The sequence below is a fragment of the Pseudophryne corroboree genome, chromosome 11, assembly GCF_028390025.1.
Source record: "Pseudophryne corroboree isolate aPseCor3 chromosome 11, aPseCor3.hap2, whole genome shotgun sequence".
Lineage (NCBI taxonomy): Eukaryota > Metazoa > Chordata > Amphibia > Anura > Myobatrachidae > Pseudophryne > Pseudophryne corroboree.
The window spans coordinates 69,502,647-69,517,814 of record NC_086454.1 but is presented as its reverse complement, the minus strand read 5'-3'; the positions used below and the strand labels follow the sequence as shown (position 1 = coordinate 69,517,814).

General features: G+C 30.2%; 17 non-coding genes across 17 annotated transcripts; all 17 read right to left on the bottom strand.

The window, feature by feature from the left end:
- Positions 1–165: 165 nt before the first annotated feature.
- On the bottom strand, positions 166–239 carry TRNAT-AGU (transfer RNA threonine (anticodon AGU)). The gene has a single exon. It is a non-coding gene; the product is annotated as a tRNA-Thr (tRNA).
- An 840-nt stretch (positions 240–1,079) lies between these two features.
- On the bottom strand, positions 1,080–1,153 carry TRNAT-AGU (transfer RNA threonine (anticodon AGU)). Its single transcript has one exon. It is a non-coding gene; the product is annotated as a tRNA-Thr (tRNA).
- An 829-nt stretch (positions 1,154–1,982) lies between these two features.
- On the bottom strand, positions 1,983–2,056 carry TRNAT-AGU (transfer RNA threonine (anticodon AGU)). The gene has a single exon. It is a non-coding gene; the product is annotated as a tRNA-Thr (tRNA).
- An 840-nt stretch (positions 2,057–2,896) lies between these two features.
- TRNAT-AGU (transfer RNA threonine (anticodon AGU)) lies at positions 2,897–2,970 on the bottom strand. Its single transcript has one exon. It is a non-coding gene; the product is annotated as a tRNA-Thr (tRNA).
- An 829-nt stretch (positions 2,971–3,799) lies between these two features.
- TRNAT-AGU (transfer RNA threonine (anticodon AGU)) lies at positions 3,800–3,873 on the bottom strand. The gene has a single exon. It is a non-coding gene; the product is annotated as a tRNA-Thr (tRNA).
- An 840-nt stretch (positions 3,874–4,713) lies between these two features.
- TRNAT-AGU (transfer RNA threonine (anticodon AGU)) lies at positions 4,714–4,787 on the bottom strand. Its single transcript has one exon. It is a non-coding gene; the product is annotated as a tRNA-Thr (tRNA).
- An 829-nt stretch (positions 4,788–5,616) lies between these two features.
- TRNAT-AGU (transfer RNA threonine (anticodon AGU)) lies at positions 5,617–5,690 on the bottom strand. Its single transcript has one exon. It is a non-coding gene; the product is annotated as a tRNA-Thr (tRNA).
- Positions 5,691–6,530: 840 nt separating this feature from the next.
- On the bottom strand, positions 6,531–6,604 carry TRNAT-AGU (transfer RNA threonine (anticodon AGU)). Its single transcript has one exon. It is a non-coding gene; the product is annotated as a tRNA-Thr (tRNA).
- Positions 6,605–7,433: 829 nt separating this feature from the next.
- On the bottom strand, positions 7,434–7,507 carry TRNAT-AGU (transfer RNA threonine (anticodon AGU)). The gene has a single exon. It is a non-coding gene; the product is annotated as a tRNA-Thr (tRNA).
- An 840-nt stretch (positions 7,508–8,347) lies between these two features.
- Positions 8,348–8,421, bottom strand: TRNAT-AGU (transfer RNA threonine (anticodon AGU)). The gene has a single exon. It is a non-coding gene; the product is annotated as a tRNA-Thr (tRNA).
- Positions 8,422–9,250: 829 nt separating this feature from the next.
- Positions 9,251–9,324, bottom strand: TRNAT-AGU (transfer RNA threonine (anticodon AGU)). Its single transcript has one exon. It is a non-coding gene; the product is annotated as a tRNA-Thr (tRNA).
- Positions 9,325–10,164: 840 nt separating this feature from the next.
- On the bottom strand, positions 10,165–10,238 carry TRNAT-AGU (transfer RNA threonine (anticodon AGU)). Its single transcript has one exon. It is a non-coding gene; the product is annotated as a tRNA-Thr (tRNA).
- An 829-nt stretch (positions 10,239–11,067) lies between these two features.
- Positions 11,068–11,141, bottom strand: TRNAT-AGU (transfer RNA threonine (anticodon AGU)). The gene has a single exon. It is a non-coding gene; the product is annotated as a tRNA-Thr (tRNA).
- Positions 11,142–11,981: 840 nt separating this feature from the next.
- TRNAT-AGU (transfer RNA threonine (anticodon AGU)) lies at positions 11,982–12,055 on the bottom strand. The gene has a single exon. It is a non-coding gene; the product is annotated as a tRNA-Thr (tRNA).
- Positions 12,056–12,883: 828 nt separating this feature from the next.
- TRNAT-CGU (transfer RNA threonine (anticodon CGU)) lies at positions 12,884–12,957 on the bottom strand. Its single transcript has one exon. It is a non-coding gene; the product is annotated as a tRNA-Thr (tRNA).
- An 840-nt stretch (positions 12,958–13,797) lies between these two features.
- On the bottom strand, positions 13,798–13,871 carry TRNAT-AGU (transfer RNA threonine (anticodon AGU)). The gene has a single exon. It is a non-coding gene; the product is annotated as a tRNA-Thr (tRNA).
- An 828-nt stretch (positions 13,872–14,699) lies between these two features.
- On the bottom strand, positions 14,700–14,773 carry TRNAT-AGU (transfer RNA threonine (anticodon AGU)). The gene has a single exon. It is a non-coding gene; the product is annotated as a tRNA-Thr (tRNA).
- Between the last annotated feature and the right edge of the window lie 395 nt (positions 14,774–15,168).

Sequence of the window (15,168 nt, the reverse complement as noted above, 5' to 3'; positions counted from 1 at the left end):
AGGGGAATATTGCATTTTTTTGTGTTTTCTGATTTGGACTGTATCTAGAAATGTGGTACATATTACTGAACATGTGAGAAAGGGTAAAGGCTGCTGAAGCATTCACATGTCTTTTTGTGATGAATTATCAACAAACTATGTTCTGAGTTGATGAAAATAAATGAAAGGCGCTGCTGAGATTTGAACTCAGGATCTCCTGTTTACTAGACAGGCGCTTTAACCAACTAAGCCACAGCACCACATGATGCCCTGGAGCTTCACAAAGAAAAATGATATATCTAAGATATGCTATTTGGTAACAATTTTTTATATTCTTATAACTATTGCTTCATCAATTTTTCAAACCGGTGGAAATTTAGAGTATAAATAGAAAGTTGTGTTCTCTCTTTTCATTCATGATTTACAGCACCTTCATTCTTAAAATATCTTGTCAAAGTAATTTTCTAATTTTTATTTAGCACTTTTATTGATTTCTCTGTAAGTAATGCTACATGGGAATAATGTCAATTAATTTTTGATATTCAGAAAACAAAAACATGTAGTAAAATTAAGAACTCTGTTTTAAAAAGTCAGAATTATGGTTAGCATTCTTTATTGATGCTTTTTCAAGAGAAGTTTAGCTTTTCATCAAGAAGTATTTTCCTAACACAATTTTAAGGATGTTATGGAAATAAATATGGGTTAAATGTCAATGATTCTCTAGCTATGATGACTAAACTGACTCTCAAATTACTGTACCTTGGGAAACTTACTTTTTTACAGACATTTTAACACTTTCTGTGTTATTCTCTTTTTAATGTACTCTAAATTAATTTTGCAGTTTACCCAATATGATGAAGGCTATTTTGTAAAAATTAATCTATTTACCTTAACATAGGCATATTTCTAAAAATTAACTTATGTTGAAATAGGGTGAAGTTTTGTTGTTTGTCGTCTTCTGACATGGATGGCATCTTTAAACTTTTTTACATTGGTGACCAAATGTGCCAAAGTGAAAGCAGATAAAGGTTTTACACATCTTATTTTGTTATGCATCAACAAAAAACTACATACTGGTGTGATAAAAAGGTATCAAGCAAAGGTACTGCTGAGATATGAACTCAGGATCTCCTGTTTACTAGACAGGCACTTTAACCAACTAAGCCACAGCACCACTTGCACTGCCTTACATATAATGACAAATTATATGTCTAAAGTATAATATTTGTTATTATTTTTATATATTTTTTTGAAACTAGTATTTTATTAATTCTTTAAACAGTTGGAAAATTACAGTAAGTTATATAATGCTTTTTTTCTCCTTTATTTTGTATATACAGGCCCTACATTCTTACAATGTTTGTTCAAGTCACTTGTTAATATGCTTTATTGTAATAGATATTATGGCGTTCTTATTAATGTAGTCATCCCTGGGAAATTAAAGTCAGTCTATTGTTGGTACTCATACAGTTAAAAAGTAATCGTGAAATGAAAACATGAGATCTCAATGATAGAATTATTGTTAACATTTTATCTGGAAGCTTGCTCGATAAATGGAAAGATTTATTTCTGGAATTGCTTTCCTAACACAATATTGTTTATGTTAAGTAACAAATAATCCATTATTTTCTATTGCTCCCTAAACTCTGATGACTTAATTGTCTATCAATTTATCTTGAGAAACTCACATTGTTACTGACTTTTGTTTAAACATTTCCTCTGACTGGACACCATATTGTTCCTGGAGATTGCTCAGACATGATGATTGGCAATTTCTGGAATTCTTTTCTAGTTACCTTGGCATCAATTTACTTCTACAAAATAACTGATATTAAAAAAGGGGAATATTGCATTTTTTTGTGTTTTCTGATTTGGACTGTATCTAGAAATGTGGTACATATTACTGAACATGTGAGAAAGGGTAAAGGCTGCTGAAGCATTCACATGTCTTTTTGTGATGAATTATCAACAAACTATGTTCTGAGTTGATGAAAATAAATGAAAGGCGCTGCTGAGATTTGAACTCAGGATCTCCTGTTTACTAGACAGGCGCTTTAACCAACTAAGCCACAGCACCACATGATGCCCTAAAGCTTCACAAAGAAAAATGATATATCTAAGATATGCTATTTGGTAACAATTTTTGTTATTCTTATAACTATTGCTTCATCAATTTTTCAAACCGGTGGAAATTTAGAGTATAAATAGAAAGTTGTGTTCTCTCTTTTCATTCATGATTTACAGCACCTTCATTCTTAAAATATCTTGTCAAAGTAATTTTCTAATTTTTTTTAGCACTTTTATTGATTTCTCTGTAAGTAATGCTACATGGGAATAAATGTCAATTAATTTTTGATATTCAGAAAACAAAAACATGTAGTAAAATTAAGAACTCTGTTTTAAAAAGTCAGAATTATGGTTAGCATTCTTTATTGATGCTTTTTCAAGAGAAGTTTAGCTTTTCATCAAGAAGTATTTTCCTAACACAATTTTAAGGATGTTATGGAAATAAATATGGGTTAAATGTCAATGATTCTCTAGCTATGATGACTAAACTGACTCTCAAATTACTGTACCTTGGGAAACTTACTTTTTTACAGACATTTTAACACTTTCTGTGTTATTCTCTTTTTAATGTACTCTAAATTAATTTTGCAGTTTACCCAATATGATGAAGGCTATTTTGTAAAAAATCATCTATTTACCTTAACATAGGCATATTTCTACAAATTAACTTATGTTGAAATAGGGTGAAGTTTTGTTGTTTGTCGTCTTCTGACATGGATGGCATCTTTAAACTTTTTTACATTGGTGACCAAATGTGCCAAAGTGAAAGCAGATAAAGGTTTTACACATCTTATTTTGTTATGCATCAACAAAAAACTACATACTGGTGTGATAAAAAGGTATCAAGCAAAGGTACTGCTGAGATATGAACTCAGGATCTCCTGTTTACTAGACAGGCACTTTAACCAACTAAGCCACAGCACCACTTGCACTGCCTTACATATAATGACAAATTATATGTCTAAAGTATAATATTTGTTATTATTTTTATATATTTTTTTGAAACTAGTATTTTATTAATTCTTTAAACAGTTGGAAACTTACAGTAAGTTATATAATGCTTTTTTTCTCCTTTATTTTGTATATACAGGCCCTACATTCTTACAATGTTTGTTCAAGTCACTTGTTAATATGCTTTATTGTAATAGATATTATGGCGTTCTTATTAATGTAGTCATCCCTGGGAAATTAAAGTCAGTCTATTGTTGGTACTCATACAGTTAAAAAGTAATCGTGAAATGAAAACATGAGATCTCAATGATAGAATTATTGTTAACATTTTATCTGGAAGCTTGCTCGATAAATGGAAAGATTTATTTCTGGAATTGCTTTCCTAACACAATATTGTTTATGTTAAGTAACAAATAATCCATTATTTTCTATTGCTCCCTAAACTCTGATGACTAAATTGTCTATCAATTTATCTTGAGAAACTCACATTGTTACTGACTTTTGTTTAAACATTTCCTCTGACTGGACACCATATTGTTCCTGGAGATTGCTCAGACATGATGATTGGCAATTTCTGGAATTCTTTTCTAGTTACCTTGGCATCAATTTACTTCTACAAAATAACTGATATTAAAAAAGGGGAATATTGCATTTTTTTGTGTTTTCTGATTTGGACTGTATCTAGAAATGTGGTACATATTACTGAACATGTGAGAAAGAGTAAAGGCTGCTGAAGCATTCACATGTCTTTTTGTGATGAATTATCAACAAACTATGTTCTGAGTTGATGAAAATAAATGAAAGGCGCTGCTGAGATTTGAACTCAGGATCTCCTGTTTACTAGACAGGCGCTTTAACCAACTAAGCCACAGCACCACATGATGCCCTGGAGCTTCACAAAGAAAAATGATATATCTAAGATATGCTATTTGGTAACAATTTTTTATATTCTTATAACTATTGCTTCATCAATTTTTCAAACCGGTGGAAATTTAGAGTATAAATAGAAAGTTGTGCTCTCTCTTTTCATTCATGATTTACAGCACCTTCATTCTTAAAATATCTTGTCAAAGTAATTTTCTAATTTTTATTTAGCACTTTTATTGATTTCTCTGTAAGTAATGCTACATGGGAATAATGTCAATTAATTTTTGATATTCAGAAAACAAAAACATGTAGTAAAATTAAGAACTCTGTTTTAAAAAGTCAGAATTATGGTTAGCATTCTTTATTGATGCTTTTTCAAGAGAAGTTTAGCTTTTCATCAAGAAGTATTTTCCTAACACAATTTTAAGGATGTTATGGAAATAAATATGGGTTAAATGTCAATGATTCTCTAGCTATGATGACTAAACTGACTCTCAAATTACTGTACCTTGGGAAACTTACTTTTTTACAGACATTTTAACACTTTCTGTGTTATTCTCTTTTTAATGTACTCTAAATTAATTTTGCAGTTTACCCAATATGATGAAGGCTATTTTGTAAAAATTAATCTATTTACCTTAACATAGGCATATTTCTAAAAATTAACTTATGTTGAAATAGGGTGAAGTTTTGTTGTTTGTCGTCTTCTGACATGGATGGCATCTTTAAACTTTTTTACATTGGTGACCAAATGTGCCAAAGTGAAAGCAGATAAAGGTTTTACACATCTTATTTTGTTATGCATCAACAAAAAACTACATACTGGTGTGATAAAAAGGTATCAAGCAAAGGTACTGCTGAGATATGAACTCAGGATCTCCTGTTTACTAGACAGGCACTTTAACCAACTAAGCCACAGCACCACTTGCACTGCCTTACATATAATGACAAATTATATGTCTAAAGTATAATATTTGTTATTATTTTTATATATTTTTTTGAAACTAGTATTTTATTAATTCTTTAAACAGTTGGAAACTTACAGTAAGTTATATAATGCTTTTTTTCTCCTTTATTTTGTATATACAGGCCCTACATTCTTACAATGTTTGTTCAAGTCACTTGTTAATATGCTTTATTGTAATAGATATTATGGCGTTCTTATTAATGTAGTCATCCCTGGGAAATTAAAGTCAGTCTATTGTTGGTACTCATACAGTTAAAAAGTAATCGTGAAATGAAAACATGAGATCTCAATGATAGAATTATTGTTAACATTTTATGTGGAAGCTTGCTCGATAAATGGAAAGATTTATTTCTGGAATTGCTTTCCTAACACAATATTGTTTATGTTAAGTAACAAATAATCCATTATTTTCTATTGCTCCCTAAACTCTGATGACTAAATTGTCTATCAATTTATCTTGAGAAACTCACATTGTTACTGACTTTTGTTTAAACATTTCCTCTGACTGGACACCATATTGTTCCTGGAGATTGCTCAGACATGATGATTGGCAATTTCTGGAATTCTTTTCTAGTTACCTTGGCATCAATTTACTTCTACAAAATAACTGATATTAAAAAAGGGGAATATTGCATTTTTTTGTGTTTTCTGATTTGGACTGTATCTAGAAATGTGGTACAAATTACTGAACATGTGAGAAAGGGTAAAGGCTGCTGAAGCATTCACATGTCTTTTTGTGATGAATTATCAACAAACTATGTTCTGAGTTGATGAAAATAAATGAAAGGCGCTGCTGAGATTTGAACTCAGGATCTCCTGTTTACTAGACAGGCGCTTTAACCAACTAAGCCACAGCACCACATGATGCCCTAAAGCTTCACAAAGAAAAATGATATATCTAAGATATGCTATTTGGTAACAATTTTTGTTATTCTTATAACTATTGCTTCATCAATTTTTCAAACCGGTGGAAATTTAGAGTATAAATAGAAAGTTGTGTTCTCTCTTTTCATTCATGATTTACAGCACCTTCATTCTTAAAATATCTTGTCAAAGTAATTTTCTAATTTTTTTTAGCACTTTTATTGATTTCTCTGTAAGTAATGCTACATGGGAATAAATGTCAATTAATTTTTGATATTCAGAAAACAAAAACATGTAGTAAAATTAAGAACTCTGTTTTAAAAAGTCAGAATTATGGTTAGCATTCTTTATTGATGCTTTTTCAAGAGAAGTTTAGCTTTTCATCAAGAAGTATTTTCCTAACACAATTTTAAGGATGTTATGGAAATAAATATGGGTTAAATGTCAATGATTCTCTAGCTATGATGACTAAACTGACTCTCAAATTACTGTACCTTGGGAAACTTACTTTTTTACAGACATTTTAACACTTTCTGTGTTATTCTCTTTTTAATGTACTCTAAATTAATTTTGCAGTTTACCCAATATGATGAAGGCTATTTTGTAAAAATTAATCTATTTACCTTAACATAGGCATATTTCTAAAAATTAACTTATGTTGAAATAGGGTGAAGTTTTGTTGTTTGTCGTCTTCTGACATGGATGGCATCTTTAAACTTTTTTACATTGGTGACCAAATGTGCCAAAGTGAAAGCAGATAAAGGTTTTACACATCTTATTTTGTTATGCATCAACAAAAAACTACATACTGGTGTGATAAAAAGGTATCAAGCAAAGGTACTGCTGAGATATGAACTCAGGATCTCCTGTTTACTAGACAGGCACTTTAACCAACTAAGCCACAGCACCACTTGCACTGCCTTACATATAATGACAAATTATATGTCTAAAGTATAATATTTGTTATTATTTTTATATATTTTTTTGAAACTAGTATTTTATTAATTCTTTAAACAGTTGGAAAATTACAGTAAGTTATATAATGCTTTTTTTCTCCTTTATTTTGTATATACAGGCCCTACATTCTTACAATGTTTGTTCAAGTCACTTGTTAATATGCTTTATTGTAATAGATATTATGGCGTTCTTATTAATGTAGTCATCCCTGGGAAATTAAAGTCAGTCTATTGTTGGTACTCATACAGTTAAAAAGTAATCGTGAAATGAAAACATGAGATCTCAATGATAGAATTATTGTTAACATTTTATCTGGAAGCTTGCTCGATAAATGGAAAGATTTATTTCTGGAATTGCTTTCCTAACACAATATTGTTTATGTTAAGTAACAAATAATCCATTATTTTCTATTGCTCCCTAAACTCTGATGACTTAATTGTCTATCAATTTATCTTGAGAAACTCACATTGTTACTGACTTTTGTTTAAACATTTCCTCTGACTGGACACCATATTGTTCCTGGAGATTGCTCAGACATGATGATTGGCAATTTCTGGAATTCTTTTCTAGTTACCTTGGCATCAATTTACTTCTACAAAATAACTGATATTAAAAAAGGGGAATATTGCATTTTTTTGTGTTTTCTGATTTGGACTGTATCTAGAAATGTGGTACATATTACTGAACATGTGAGAAAGGGTAAAGGCTGCTGAAGCATTCACATGTCTTTTTGTGATGAATTATCAACAAACTATGTTCTGAGTTGATGAAAATAAATGAAAGGCGCTGCTGAGATTTGAACTCAGGATCTCCTGTTTACTAGACAGGCGCTTTAACCAACTAAGCCACAGCACCACATGATGCCCTAAAGCTTCACAAAGAAAAATGATATATCTAAGATATGCTATTTGGTAACAATTTTTGTTATTCTTATAACTATTGCTTCATCAATTTTTCAAACCGGTGGAAATTTAGAGTATAAATAGAAAGTTGTGTTCTCTCTTTTCATTCATGATTTACAGCACCTTCATTCTTAAAATATCTTGTCAAAGTAATTTTCTAATTTTTTTTAGCACTTTTATTGATTTCTCTGTAAGTAATGCTACATGGGAATAAATGTCAATTAATTTTTGATATTCAGAAAACAAAAACATGTAGTAAAATTAAGAACTCTGTTTTAAAAAGTCAGAATTATGGTTAGCATTCTTTATTGATGCTTTTTCAAGAGAAGTTTAGCTTTTCATCAAGAAGTATTTTCCTAACACAATTTTAAGGATGTTATGGAAATAAATATGGGTTAAATGTCAATGATTCTCTAGCTATGATGACTAAACTGACTCTCAAATTACTGTACCTTGGGAAACTTACTTTTTTACAGACATTTTAACACTTTCTGTGTTATTCTCTTTTTAATGTACTCTAAATTAATTTTGCAGTTTACCCAATATGATGAAGGCTATTTTGTAAAAAATCATCTATTTACCTTAACATAGGCATATTTCTACAAATTAACTTATGTTGAAATAGGGTGAAGTTTTGTTGTTTGTCGTCTTCTGACATGGATGGCATCTTTAAACTTTTTTACATTGGTGACCAAATGTGCCAAAGTGAAAGCAGATAAAGGTTTTACACATCTTATTTTGTTATGCATCAACAAAAAACTACATACTGGTGTGATAAAAAGGTATCAAGCAAAGGTACTGCTGAGATATGAACTCAGGATCTCCTGTTTACTAGACAGGCACTTTAACCAACTAAGCCACAGCACCACTTGCACTGCCTTACATATAATGACAAATTATATGTCTAAAGTATAATATTTTTTATTATTTTTATATATTTTTTTGAAACTAGTATTTTATTAATTCTTTAAACAGTTGGAAACTTACAGTAAGTTATATAATGCTTTTTTTCTCCTTTATTTTGTATATACAGGCCCTACATTCTTACAATGTTTGTTCAAGTCACTTGTTAATATGCTTTATTGTAATAGATATTATGGCGTTCTTATTAATGTAGTCATCCCTGGGAAATTAAAGTCAGTCTATTGTTGGTACTCATACAGTTAAAAAGTAATCGTGAAATGAAAACATGAGATCTCAATGATAGAATTATTGTTAACATTTTATCTGGAAGCTTGCTCGATAAATGGAAAGATTTATTTCTGGAATTGCTTTCCTAACACAATATTGTTTATGTTAAGTAACAAATAATCCATTATTTTCTATTGCTCCCTAAACTCTGATGACTAAATTGTCTATCAATTTATCTTGAGAAACTCACATTGTTACTGACTTTTGTTTAAACATTTCCTCTGACTGGACACCATATTGTTCCTGGAGATTGCTCAGACATGATGATTGGCAATTTCTGGAATTCTTTTCTAGTTACCTTGGCATCAATTTACTTCTACAAAATAACTGATATTAAAAAAGGGGAATATTGCATTTTTTTGTGTTTTCTGATTTGGACTGTATCTAGAAATGTGGTACATATTACTGAACATGTGAGAAAGAGTAAAGGCTGCTGAAGCATTCACATGTCTTTTTGTGATGAATTATCAACAAACTATGTTCTGAGTTGATGAAAATAAATGAAAGGCGCTGCTGAGATTTGAACTCAGGATCTCCTGTTTACTAGACAGGCGCTTTAACCAACTAAGCCACAGCACCACATGATGCCCTGGAGCTTCACAAAGAAAAATGATATATCTAAGATATGCTATTTGGTAACAATTTTTTATATTCTTATAACTATTGCTTCATCAATTTTTCAAACCGGTGGAAATTTAGAGTATAAATAGAAAGTTGTGCTCTCTCTTTTCATTCATGATTTACAGCACCTTCATTCTTAAAATATCTTGTCAAAGTAATTTTCTAATTTTTATTTAGCACTTTTATTGATTTCTCTGTAAGTAATGCTACATGGGAATAATGTCAATTAATTTTTGATATTCAGAAAACAAAAACATGTAGTAAAATTAAGAACTCTGTTTTAAAAAGTCAGAATTATGGTTAGCATTCTTTATTGATGCTTTTTCAAGAGAAGTTTAGCTTTTCATCAAGAAGTATTTTCCTAACACAATTTTAAGGATGTTATGGAAATAAATATGGGTTAAATGTCAATGATTCTCTAGCTATGATGACTAAACTGACTCTCAAATTACTGTACCTTGGGAAACTTACTTTTTTACAGACATTTTAACACTTTCTGTGTTATTCTCTTTTTAATGTACTCTAAATTAATTTTGCAGTTTACCCAATATGATGAAGGCTATTTTGTAAAAATTAATCTATTTACCTTAACATAGGCATATTTCTAAAAATTAACTTATGTTGAAATAGGGTGAAGTTTTGTTGTTTGTCGTCTTCTGACATGGATGGCATCTTTAAACTTTTTTACATTGGTGACCAAATGTGCCAAAGTGAAAGCAGATAAAGGTTTTACACATCTTATTTTGTTATGCATCAACAAAAAACTACATACTGGTGTGATAAAAAGGTATCAAGCAAAGGTACTGCTGAGATATGAACTCAGGATCTCCTGTTTACTAGACAGGCACTTTAACCAACTAAGCCACAGCACCACTTGCACTGCCTTACATATAATGACAAATTATATGTCTAAAGTATAATATTTGTTATTATTTTTATATATTTTTTTGAAACTAGTATTTTATTAATTCTTTAAACAGTTGGAAACTTACAGTAAGTTATATAATGCTTTTTTTCTCCTTTATTTTGTATATACAGGCCCTACATTCTTACAATGTTTGTTCAAGTCACTTGTTAATATGCTTTATTGTAATAGATATTATGGCGTTCTTATTAATGTAGTCATCCCTGGGAAATTAAAGTCAGTCTATTGTTGGTACTCATACAGTTAAAAAGTAATCGTGAAATGAAAACATGAGATCTCAATGATAGAATTATTGTTAACATTTTATGTGGAAGCTTGCTCGATAAATGGAAAGATTTATTTCTGGAATTGCTTTCCTAACACAATATTGTTTATGTTAAGTAACAAATAATCCATTATTTTCTATTGCTCCCTAAACTCTGATGACTAAATTGTCTATCAATTTATCTTGAGAAACTCACATTGTTACTGACTTTTGTTTAAACATTTCCTCTGACTGGACACCATATTGTTCCTGGAGATTGCTCAGACATGATGATTGGCAATTTCTGGAATTCTTTTCTAGTTACCTTGGCATCAATTTACTTCTACAAAATAACTGATATTAAAAAAGGGGAATATTGCATTTTTTTGTGTTTTCTGATTTGGACTGTATCTAGAAATGTGGTACAAATTACTGAACATGTGAGAAAGGGTAAAGGCTGCTGAAGCATTCACATGTCTTTTTGTGATGAATTATCAACAAACTATGTTCTGAGTTGATGAAAATAAATGAAAGGCGCTGCTGAGATTTGAACTCAGGATCTCCTGTTTACTAGACAGGCGCTTTAACCAACTAAGCCACAGCACCACATGATGCCCTAAAGCTTCACAAAGAAAAATGATATATCTAAGATATGCTATTTGGTAACAATTTTTGTTATTCTTATAACTATTGCTTCATCAATTTTTCAAACCGGTGGAAATTTAGAGTATAAATAGAAAGTTGTGTTCTCTCTTTTCATTCATGATTTACAGCACCTTCATTCTTAAAATATCTTGTCAAAGTAATTTTCTAATTTTTTTTAGCACTTTTATTGATTTCTCTGTAAGTAATGCTACATGGGAATAAATGTCAATTAATTTTTGATATTCAGAAAACAAAAACATGTAGTAAAATTAAGAACTCTGTTTTAAAAAGTCAGAATTATGGTTAGCATTCTTTATTGATGCTTTTTCAAGAGAAGTTTAGCTTTTCATCAAGAAGTATTTTCCTAACACAATTTTAAGGATGTTATGGAAATAAATATGGGTTAAATGTCAATGATTCTCTAGCTATGATGACTAAACTGACTCTCAAATTACTGTACCTTGGGAAACTTACTTTTTTACAGACATTTTAACACTTTCTGTGTTATTCTCTTTTTAATGTACTCTAAATTAATTTTGCAGTTTACCCAATATGATGAAGGCTATTTTGTAAAAATTCATCTATTTACCTTAACATAGGCATATTTCTACAAATTAACTTATGTTGAAATAGGGTGAAGTTTTGTTGTTTGTCGTCTTCTGACATGGATGGCATCTTTAAACTTTTTTACATTGGTGACCAAATGTGCCAAAGTGAAAGCAGATAAAGGTTTTACACATCTTATTTTGTTATGCATCAACAAAAAACTACATACTGGTGTGAGAAAAAAGTATCAAGCAAAGGTACTGCTGAGATATGAACTCAGGATCTCCTGTTTACTAGACAGGCACTTTAACCAACTAAGCCACAGCACCACTTGCACTGCCTTACATATAATGACAAATTATATGTCTAAAGTATAATATTTTTTATTATTTTTATATATTTTTTGATACTAGTATTTTATTAATTCTTTAAACAGTTGGAAACTTACAGTAAGTTATATAATGCTTTTTTTCTCCTTTATTTTGTATATACAGGCCCTACATTCTTACAATGTTTGTTCAAGTCACTTGTTAATATGCTTTATTGTAATAGATATTATGGCGTTCTTATTAATGTAGTCATCCCTGGGAAATTAAAGTCAGTCTATTGTTGGTACTCATACAGTTAAAAAGTAATCGTGAAATGAAAACATGAGATCTCAATGATAGAATTATTGTTAACATTTTATCTGGAAGCTTGCTCGATAAATGGAAAGATTTATTTCTGGAATTGCTTTCCTAACACAATATTGTTTATGTTAAGTAACAAATAATCCATTATTTTCTATTGCTCCCTAAACTCTGATGACTAAATTGTCTATCAATTTATCTTGAGAAACTCACATTGTTACTGACTTTTGTTTAAACATTTCCTCTGACTGGACACCATATTGTTCCTGGAGATTGCTCAGACATGATGATTGGCAATTTCTGGAATTCTTTTCTAGTTACCTTGGCATCAATTTACTTCTACAAAATAACTGATATTAAAAAAGGGGAATATTGCATTTTTTTGTGTTTTCTGATTTGGACTGTATCTAGAAATGTGGTACATATTACTGAACATGTGAGAAAGAGTAAAGGCTGCAGAAGCATTCACATGTCTTTTTGTGATGAATTATCAACAAACTATGTTCTGAGTTGATGAAAATAAATGAAAGGCGCTGCTGAGATTTGAACTCAGGATCTCCTGTTTACGAGACAGGCGCTTTAACCAACTAAGCCACAGCACCACATGATGCCCTGGAGCTTCACAAAGAAAAATGATATATCTAAGATATGCTATTTGGTAAAAAATTTTTATATTCTTATAACTATTGCTTCATCAATTTTTCAAACCGGTGGAAATTTAGAGTATAAATAGAAAGTTGTGTTCTCTCTTTTCATTCATGATTTACAGCACCTTCATTCTTAAAATATCTTGTCAAAGTAATTTTCTAATTTTTATTTAGCACTTTTATTGATTTCTCTGTAAGTAATGCTACATGGGAATAATGTCAATTAATTTTTGATATTCAGAAAACAAAAACATGTAGTAAAATTAAGAACTCTGTTTTAAAAAGTCAGAATTATGGTTAGCATTCTTTATTGATGCTTTTTCAAGAGAAGTTTAGCTTTTCATCAAGAAGTATTTTCCTAACACAATTTTAAGGATGTTATGGAAATAAATATGGGTTAAATGTCAATGATTCTCTAGCTATGATGACTAAACTGACTCTCAAATTACTGTACCTTGGGAAACTTACTTTTTTACAGACATTTTAACACTTTCTGTGTTATTCTCTTTTTAATGTACTCTAAATTAATTTTGCAGTTTACCCAATATGATGAAGGCTATTTTGTAAAAATTCATCTATTTACCTTAACATAGGCATATTTCTACAAATTAACTTATGTTGAAATAGGGTTAAGTTTTGTTGTTTGTCGTCTTCTGACATGGATGGCATCTTTAAACTTTTTTACATTGGTGACCAAATGTGCCAAAGTGAAAGCAGATAAAGGTTTTACACATCTTATTTTGTTATGCATCAACAAAAAACTACATACTGGTGTGATAAAAAGGTATCAAGCAAAGGTACTGCTGAGATATGAACTCAGGATCTCCTGTTTACTAGACAGGCACTTTAACCAACTAAGCCACAGCACCACTTGCACTGCCTTACATATAATGACAAATTATATGTCTAAAGTATAATATTTGTTATTATTTTTATATATTTTTTTGAAACTAGTATTTTATTAATTCTTTAAACAGTTGGAAACTTACAGTAAGTTATATAATGCTTTTTTCTCCTTTATTTTGTATATACAGGCCCTACATTCTTACAATGTTTGTTCAAGTCACTTGTTAATATGCTTTATTGTAATAGATATTATGGCGTTCTTATTAATGTAGTCATCCCTGGGAAATTAAAGTCAGTCTATTGTTGGTACTCATACAGTTAAAAAGTAATCGTGAAATGAAAACATGAGATCTCAATGATAGAATTATTGTTAACATTTTATCTGGAAGCTTGCTCGATAAATGGAAAGATTTATTTCTGGAATTGCTTTCCTAACACAATATTGTTTATGTTAAGTAACAAATAATCCATTATTTTCTATTGCTCCCTAAACTCTGATGACTAAATTGTCTATCAATTTATCTTGAGAAACTCACATTGTTACTGACTTTTGTTTAAACATTTCCTCTGACTGGACACCATATTGTTCCTGGAGATTGCTCAGACATGATGATTGGCAATTTCTGGAATTCTTTTCTAGTTACCTTGGCATCAATTTACTTCTACAAAATAACTGATATTAAAAAAGGGGAATATTGCATTTTTTTGTGTTTTCTGATTTGGACTGTATCTAGAAATCTGGTACATATTACTGAACATGTGAGAAAGGGTAAAGGCTGCTGAAGCATTCACATGTCTTTTTGTGATGAATTATCAACAAACTATGTTCTGAGTTGATGAAAATAAATGAAAGGCGCTGCTGAGATTTGAACTCAGGATCTCCTGTTTACTAGACAGGCGCTTTAACCAACTAAGCCACAGCACCACATGATGCCCTGGAGTTTCACAAAGAAAAATGATATATCTAAGATATGCTATTTGGTAACAATTTTTGTTATTCTTATAACTATTGCTTCATCAATTTTTCAAACCCGTGGAAATTTAGAGTATAAATAGAAAGTTGTGTTCTCTCTTTTCATTCATGATTTACAGCACCTTCATTCTTAAAATATCTTGTCAAAGTAATTTTCTAATTTTTTTTAGCACTTTTATTGATTTCTCTGTAAGTAATGCTACATGGGAATAAATGTCAATTAATTTTTGATATTCAGAAAACAAAAACATGTAGTAAAATTAAGAACTCTGTTTTAAAAAGTCAGAATTATGGTTAGCATTCTTTATTGATGCTTTTTCAAGAGAAGTTTAGCTTTTCATCAAGAA